Source organism: Protomyctophum bolini (genome assembly GCF_963924005.1).
Source record: "Protomyctophum bolini genome assembly, chromosome: 1".
NCBI classification, from domain to species: Eukaryota; Metazoa; Chordata; class Actinopteri; order Myctophiformes; family Myctophidae; genus Protomyctophum; species Protomyctophum bolini.
This window is the reverse complement of record NC_137862.1, coordinates 50735682-50743674: the sequence shown is the minus strand read 5'-3', so window position 1 is coordinate 50743674 and position 7993 is coordinate 50735682. Positions and strand designations below refer to the sequence as shown.

General features: G+C 49.0%; 1 protein-coding gene across 4 annotated transcripts in view; it reads right to left on the bottom strand.

Annotated features, from left to right (window-relative positions):
• The window catches only part of nav2a (neuron navigator 2a), a 158074-nt gene that overhangs the window by 44056 nt on the left and 106025 nt on the right, over nt 1-7993 (bottom strand). The window lies entirely within an intron of this gene.

The following is a 7993-nucleotide window of genomic DNA, read 5'->3' as shown; positions in this document are numbered from 1 at the left end:
GCCAATCCAAATAGTTTAGCAACAGTTGCTATGCAGGTCAAGCTTAGCCTTTCTTCGCTGCTAATGTGCCTATTGGACAAGGATGGGTTGGGGAGGGACTTAGTGAAGGGCTAATTGTCCTATCCGAGATCTATCTCGACACAAAGAACATAATGGGAAATGTTTTTTTGCATTTTTCACGTCTTCACGTTAAATATCAGCAAAACAGCAACAACTTTAAGTTACTTTAATGCAATTCATTATTAAAGTCATGGCATTTTTTTACTTTTAAATGCAACACCTGCATCCTCATGTGTTTGATGGTCAACACACATTCTACCACAGGGTGGCACTGCAGCACATAAACAGGAATGGAGGAGACCAAAGCAGGCTGCTGCAATGCCTCTGTACTGATGTACACGCGCGCACACACGCACACACACACACACACACACACACACACACACACACACACACACACACACACACACACACACACACACACACACACACACACACACACACACACACACACACACACACACACACACACACACACACACACACACACACACACACACACACACACACACACACACACACACACACACACACACACACACACACACACACACACACACACACACACACACACACACACACACACACACACACACACACACACACACAGCCATGGTGTGCTCATAATGCATATATTCTACGTCCAAGAAAAGACATGGTAACGCCCCGCCTGCCTCTGATTGGCCTACCGACACTGCCCCCATGGTCTCACCAGACCATGGGGGTTACTCTGTGGTGGGAAATAACGTTACCATGGCTATGCTCGGACGTAGAATAGATATACGCGGTCATAATGGCGCTAATAAGAAGCCCCAAACACCACATGGCCCGTACATGCACACAGGTAACATTTTACCTGTCCTGCTTCCTGGGTAAAGTGTTTCGGCTGAATTTAGGGCTGGCGGAGGGGGAGGACAGGGGACTGACGGACGGGGAGGGAGGAGGAGGGGGACAGACAGGAGGACACACAACAACAGAGACATTTAGAGAAGAGAGAGAAAGGAGGAATCTGAAGTTCAACTGTGTGAGACCCTTCAACAATTCCATACAGAGAAGAAAATACATTACATATTATGTTTCAAAATGTTCGCAAGTATAGCCGTGAAACGTATTTCTTTGGACATTCCTGTTTGGGTATATTTTGGAGATTCCGAAATCTTTTTTTTTTTTTTTTTAATTTTATCCCACGATTTTGTAACCCAGTTTTTCTTATCACCCAGTGCCAATTATCTAATGTAATCCTGGGCGCTACACTTCCTCTGCCAACCTGGGGGGGCAGCGGACTGACCTCATGCCTCCTTCTATGCATGAGGAGTCCAAGCTGCTTCTTTTCACCTGACAGGAGATTCCGAAATCTATGTGAAATATATATTAGAAACATTTTCAGGGTACAAAATGTGTTTTCAAAATGGTTTTTTTTTGTGGGGGGGCGGACACCAATTGTGGTACATTTTGAAACATGTATATGTTCAAATGGATTTGTTTTAGTATTTTATCACAGTGGAATAGATCGATGATATTGTTATAGCATTATGTTATGCTTTAGCTATTGAAAAATAGCAGATCTACGAGCTTGTATAGGTCTGCTATTTTTGAAGAATCAAAGAACGACTGACATATAGAAACATAGCTTTTTCAGAAAACTGTCAGGATGTAGAATTAGAATCTGATCTCAGGTCAAAATGACATTAAGACACTGCTGGGATGATGTCATCATGCGGCTATAGCCTCCGTGCACCGCTTATAGAATTACATCCTGCAGACATTCCTGTCACGTTACACGTTCAGCTAGTCAGGAATGGAACGCTCCCGTAATGATGGAACTATATACAGTACCTCAGAGGCTCACAAAAAAATGACAATGGTGAACCTGGGAGCCTTTTCCCCCGCAACATCATCAAAGAGAAAACAACCTCACTATAGCCAGAATAAAGGTCTCTCATAATATCCTTTGCTAACTCGGCATATAGTCGATAGCTTGGAACACGCTTGCTTGGTACGGTACCACAATTGCTAAGTGGTTCAGTCAGTGGTGCATCTCGACTTGAGCACTATAGCATGACTTCATGTCGTTAGCTCACGTTTTCCTTCTGGTTTATGGGATTGTGCGGATAGCAAAAACACAGACTGGTGCGGGGGTATACTTTCAAGTGGTATATATATACCCCTGGCCTGCGCAGTGAGCGAAGCCTCTCTCCTTGACAAGCTGTTCTATAATATATAGTGTTCCGTTCTAGATAGATTTTCATGAGTCCGCAAGGAAATTATTTTGACCCCATACAGCCCGTCAGGAACACAAACACAGCACGTATAATTGATATATAAAACTACATATAAGACATTTTACATTTTACTGTAACGTACTGGAACATGTAGGCTAACATAATCAGCTACGTCTAACACGTTTAACATACACAGCATTTAACCCATTCAAACCGGGGAAAGCGTCATTTTATATTTTAGCTATTATATAATAGCACATATGTTTCTTCAAAGCTTTTGAAAATCTGTGCAAATCTTTGAATCCTATAAAACGTTTGGAACTCAAATCTTTGCTTCTGGGGGTCCCTGGAACGAAATCTTTTGAGATGGAGGGTGGGGGGGGGGGGGGGGGGGTCCGTGGGCCAAAACCCATATAATTTTGGGGGTCCTTGACATGAATAGCTATGAGCACTACTGATATATAGCAACAAAGGTTTGTCAGAAAATGTTTAGGATTTAGAAGCCATTGTTTAGAAATGGCCTCAGTACTAAATAGCAGACCTACAAGCTCATAGCGCGGCAGCTTGTAGGTCTGCTATTTTTGAAAGATCGTGAAAATGTGGCGCAAATCTTTGAATAATATATATTCTTTCACAGCGAACGTTTTAACTCATATGTTTGCTTCTGGGGGGGGGGGGGGGGGTTAATTCCTTCACCAGAACCGTGCTGTTTCTATAACGTCCCCCCTTCTCCTCTCCTCTCCTCTCCTCTCCTCACCTCTCAGACATGGCCGTCTTGGCGCTGCCCGCCCGGCCCAGGGCAGAGAGCGTGTCTTCCCTGCCGTGGTGGCCGCCACTACCGCCGTGGTGGTGGTGGTGGTGCAGGTGGCCTCCGGTTCCGGTTCCGGTTCCGGCCCCGGTGCTGCCCAGGCTCATCAGGTCGATGGACTCGCTGCTGGTGTGCATGCTGCTCACCGAGGCGTAGCCCAGGCTGCCCGACGCCGTGCCCACGCTGCTGTGGCCCCCGACGCTGCCCAGCGTGCCCTCCCTGCTCGGGGCCCCCGACGAGCTGCTGAGGGTGGTGCCCCACGTCAGGCTGTTGGAGGGGCCCGTGGAGGAGTACACCGACCCGGGGCTGGAGGCCTAGCGGTCATGGGGCAGAGAGGAAGGAAAGGAAAGAGAGAGAGAGAGAGAGAATTGAGAATCTTTTTAAAGCTCCTTCATTTTAACCCATTTTGAGCACGAGCTTGAAACACCACAAGCACGAGCTACGAGCTTGTAGGTCTGCTATTTTTTTTTTAAGTCGTGAAAATGTGGCGCAAATCTTTGAAAATCTATATTTCAGAGAGAACATTTTTAACTAAAATATTGGCTTCAGGGGGGGGGGGGGTCCCTGGAACTACATATTTTGATATGGGGGGTCCGCGGCCCAATAGAGATAATCCTGGGGGGTCCTTGACATAAAATAGGTTGAGCACCACTGACATAGACATAGAAATGTTTTTTCAGAAAGAAAGTAGTTCAACCTGCAATCTTGCGCCCCATTACATTTTGAGATTTCGGGGTATATTGCAATAGAAGATTTGACCTATAACGGTTGCGATAAAGACCACTCCACAGGCCCCCGGAAATCTCTCTCATTAAAGCCTTCTTCATAAAAACCCGTTTTGTTTTTTGTTGCCGGATCCTCTCACCTGCTCACTGCCCAGTGTCCCCATCCCAGAGCCCAGGGTTCTGCCGCTGAACAACAGGGAGGTGTTGCTGTTAATGTTCTCACTGTCCCCGCCGGCACCCGCCAGACCCCCATGGGGGGACGACTCGGCGTGGGGGTTGGAGATGACCGTGGCGCTCTTCAGGCTCTCTGCGGTGATGGTGACCGGAGCCTGCTTACTGCTCTTACCACCAAACAACCTGCAGCCAGGAGGGGAGGAGGAGGAGGGGAGGGAGAGAGAGAGCGAGAGGGATTGAATGAGCCCGGTGCACACACACACACACACACAAAAACATCAGCGTATTGACGCAAGAAGGAACACAAATCTCTCCGATTATAAATCAAAGGCACGTAGAATGGGACAAAAGTTCAATCCCCGAGAGTGAGAGGGGGAGAAGGGAAAAAATGCTGCGTTCGGTGTAGTGTTTTTATGCAGGACCGGCAAACAAAATAAATAAATAAAAAACAGTCCCCGGTTTATTCTGATCCCACTGAAGGTTGGGTGTCTTTTCCAAGTGTTTTCTGAGCTCCAAACCTGTTACTGTACGTGTTTCAAGTGTCTCTATAGTCTGTCGGCTATACAATGTGTAGTAGTAATATCCTGTAAATGTACATGTATGTACAGTGTGAGATCACACGATGGCTTCGGTGTCTATGTGTAACAGGACAGGATATAGGTGGTGCGGGCTGACGTCCAGCCAATACGCACGCACACGCACACACACACACACACACACACACACACACACACACACACACACACACACACACACACACACACACACACACACACACACACACACACACACACACACACACACACACACACACACACACCGACTCTCTCTTTCTCTTTCTTTAAGTCTTAAATGCATGGCTGTGAAGAGACCGCAGGCTGTGTGATAACATGGTATAGCACGGCTATACTCTTTGAAGAGTTATCACTCCCACAGATTAGAGAGAGAGAGAGAGAGAGAGAGCTGAGGAGCACTGAGGTAAGAGCCGTGTCCCCTTACCACACACACACACACCACAATATGAGCTCTATGACGGGGGAGGGGGGGGCTGTTGGCAGCTCATCAGCATCGCTCAAGGCCTCCCTTTCACACGCTGGCCTCATTTAACCTGTATGTGTGTGTGTGTGTGTGTGTGTGTGTGTGTGTGTGTGTGTGTGTGTGTGTGTGTGTGTGTGTGTGTGCCACTGCTTGCCACTGCTTGCTGTGTCTGTGTGCTTGCGTGTGAGTGCTTGCGCGTTGCAAATGCATGACTGCCATTTAGTGATTGATTGAATATACTGTATTCGTGTATGTATTGACAATTTTAAACCGGCTAAAACGTCAAATGGATGAGACATTAAAAAAAAAAAGCCAAAGGCTTTGTTTTTCCCATTGTTGTCCATTAAATATTCAACTGGACAAACGATATAACATATAAAATATCAATATTACAGTTAAATAGTGGGGGGTCCACTCCACTGGTCCTAGGGATAGAATTATGTTATGCTTTAGCTATTGAAAAATAGCAGATCTACAAGCTCATAGCGCGCCACCGAGTGGCGCGCTACGAGCTTGTAGGTCTGCTATCTATGTCAGAACCACTGACATAGAAACAGCTTTCTCAGAAAACAGCCAGGATGTATAGAAGACATTTTTGTAGAATCTGATCTCAGGTCAGAACGTGTCTATATACCTGCGCAGCGTGGGCGAGGACACCTGCTGTCGTCCCGTCAGGGGCGCAGCGGTGGCGGCGGTGGTGGTCGCCGCCCCGGCCCCGACCCTCGGGCCGCCGTCCGCCTCCCTTCCCTCCTTCTCCCGGTCCGTCTGATTGGCCAGGAGGAGGATGCCGTTGGCCTTGGCGATGGCGGCGACCGACGACGAGCTCTTATTATTGGCGTGGTGGTGGTGCGAGGTGGTGACCGAGAGCACGGCCGCCTCGATGCTGCTGGTGGACGCGCGGTTCCCGCTGCGCGAGGCTGAGGAGGCCCCGCCCCCCGAGGAGCGGCTGGGCCGCGGCAGGCTGCGGTACTGCAGGGTGGAGCGGGCGCCGCCGGCTGACAGGAAGCTGTCGTCGTGGTGATGGTGGTGGTGGTTGTGGTGGTGGTGGCCCAGAGCCAACGCGCCCGACTCCTGCCCGCCACCGCCGCAGGCCTTCAGGCTGGCCGCCAGCGAGCGGTGGGCGGCCGACTTGGGGACCTTCCCCAGGGTGGCCGAGCCGCCGCCGCCGGCCGCCGTGACCACCGTGGCCCCGCTGGCGGTGGTGGTGGTCACCATCGTCTGCTTCTTGAAGCCGAAGGTGCTGGTGGGGGTGCGCGAGGTGGTCGTCGCGTGCGTCGTGGTCGTCGTCTGGCCGTGAGGGTCCGACAGGGCGTGGGTGGTGGTGGTGGTCGGGGGGGCGGCCTGGTGCTGCTGCTTCTTGGCCTCTTCGCCGCTGCTGCGTCCCGCGTCAGAGGGCGAGCGCTGGAGGCCGTTGGAGCGAGGGGACAGGCGGCCCTTCTCCGACACCTTGACGTCGTCCGTTTTGCCTGCAGGGAGGAGAGGAACGTAGTTATTTATGTCTGACTCGTTTGCGTCCAGCAGGTGGCAGCAATGTCACATACTTCTCTCGTTCCAATTTCACGCATGCGCACACCACTCGTGCTCATTGACGTACACAAACAGGTGGACATTGCTGGATGTAGAAGTGGTTGCACCACTTAAAAACCACAACTTTCTAATTAGTTAGTTTGGCCCAAAACATTGTGTTCATTGTCATGATTTTTGTCACGATCCGAGTTGGCTTTGTCCGCGGCGTAACCGTCTTTAAATAAATACTTTAGGAATCGACCTATGGTGAAAATGAATGGAGAACCATTTCCTGGGCCACTCGTTGTTCTGAAAGGGGGATGGACTGCGACGCTCTATTGATCGGTTTTGTTAGAAGATCGCATTTATTGATTGATTGTTTGATTGATTTGGATATTTCGTTTTTTTGGAGCGTCAAGATGAAATGTTATTTTTCCCCACTATAACTCCACAACAACGCCTGAAGATAAGAGGCGCGGGTTGAAGATAAAGGCATGTTTTGCGAATGTCAACAAACGGTTAAAAGGCACACATGGGCTTTCGTTTGGTCAACATGACCTTTGACCTTGGTGACCTTTGTCTCGGTGACCTGCTTTCAGACCTTTTTCACCAAAGCCCGAGAAGAAAAAACAAAAGGAATGTTTTGACTGAAAACAACAAATAAAAAAGGTAGAGATCCATCACGTTTGGTTTCCGACTCCGACTCCGTTCCTAAACCCGAACCGCATGCGAAGCCACGTGTAGCGGGAGTAATGGGGTCGGAATCATGGGGAAGTCCCCCGGGGGCAAAGAGAAATGCACGTTATTTTGTTCATCAGATCGTGGTGCAATCGTGGTACACGCCCCCCCATAAAGCACTGTGTCAAAATACTGGATTAATATCGAGTCTCTCGTGGTTCCACTGAGGTCTGGCGGGGCTTAGTGTTCCCTATACGTGATTTACAACTACTTTTTAATGGAAGTCTAAAATTATTTCAGATACACTCAAAGCAGCTGGGGCTTCCTCTGAAGGAGCATTATGCCTCTCGAGTTGTATTGTGTTTGTTTTAGATGAAGGACACCGTTCTAAAAACACAGTACATTCTTTTTACAGTCACGTCAACATGATGTTTGATTTGTTCTGTGACAGCCCGGGAGACAAACCAAAGAATGAATTAATTGCATTTTTATAGCGCTTTTCCAAGCACTTTGCAATGGTTCTTTCATTCATACATTTGGGGGTCACTTCCCACATTCACACACCGACGGTGGCGAGCTCACACCGGCCGACACATTCGGAGGCAATGTGGGGTTCAGTGGCTTGCCCAAGGACACTTCGACAGGAGGAGGAGCTGGGATTCGAACCGCCGACCCAGGGGCCATTGGACGACCTGCTCTAACCTCCTGAGCCACAGCCGCCCACTAGAACTAGAATGTGGTGCTAGACTGCTTATAGTCAATAATATGCATGGATACTATAT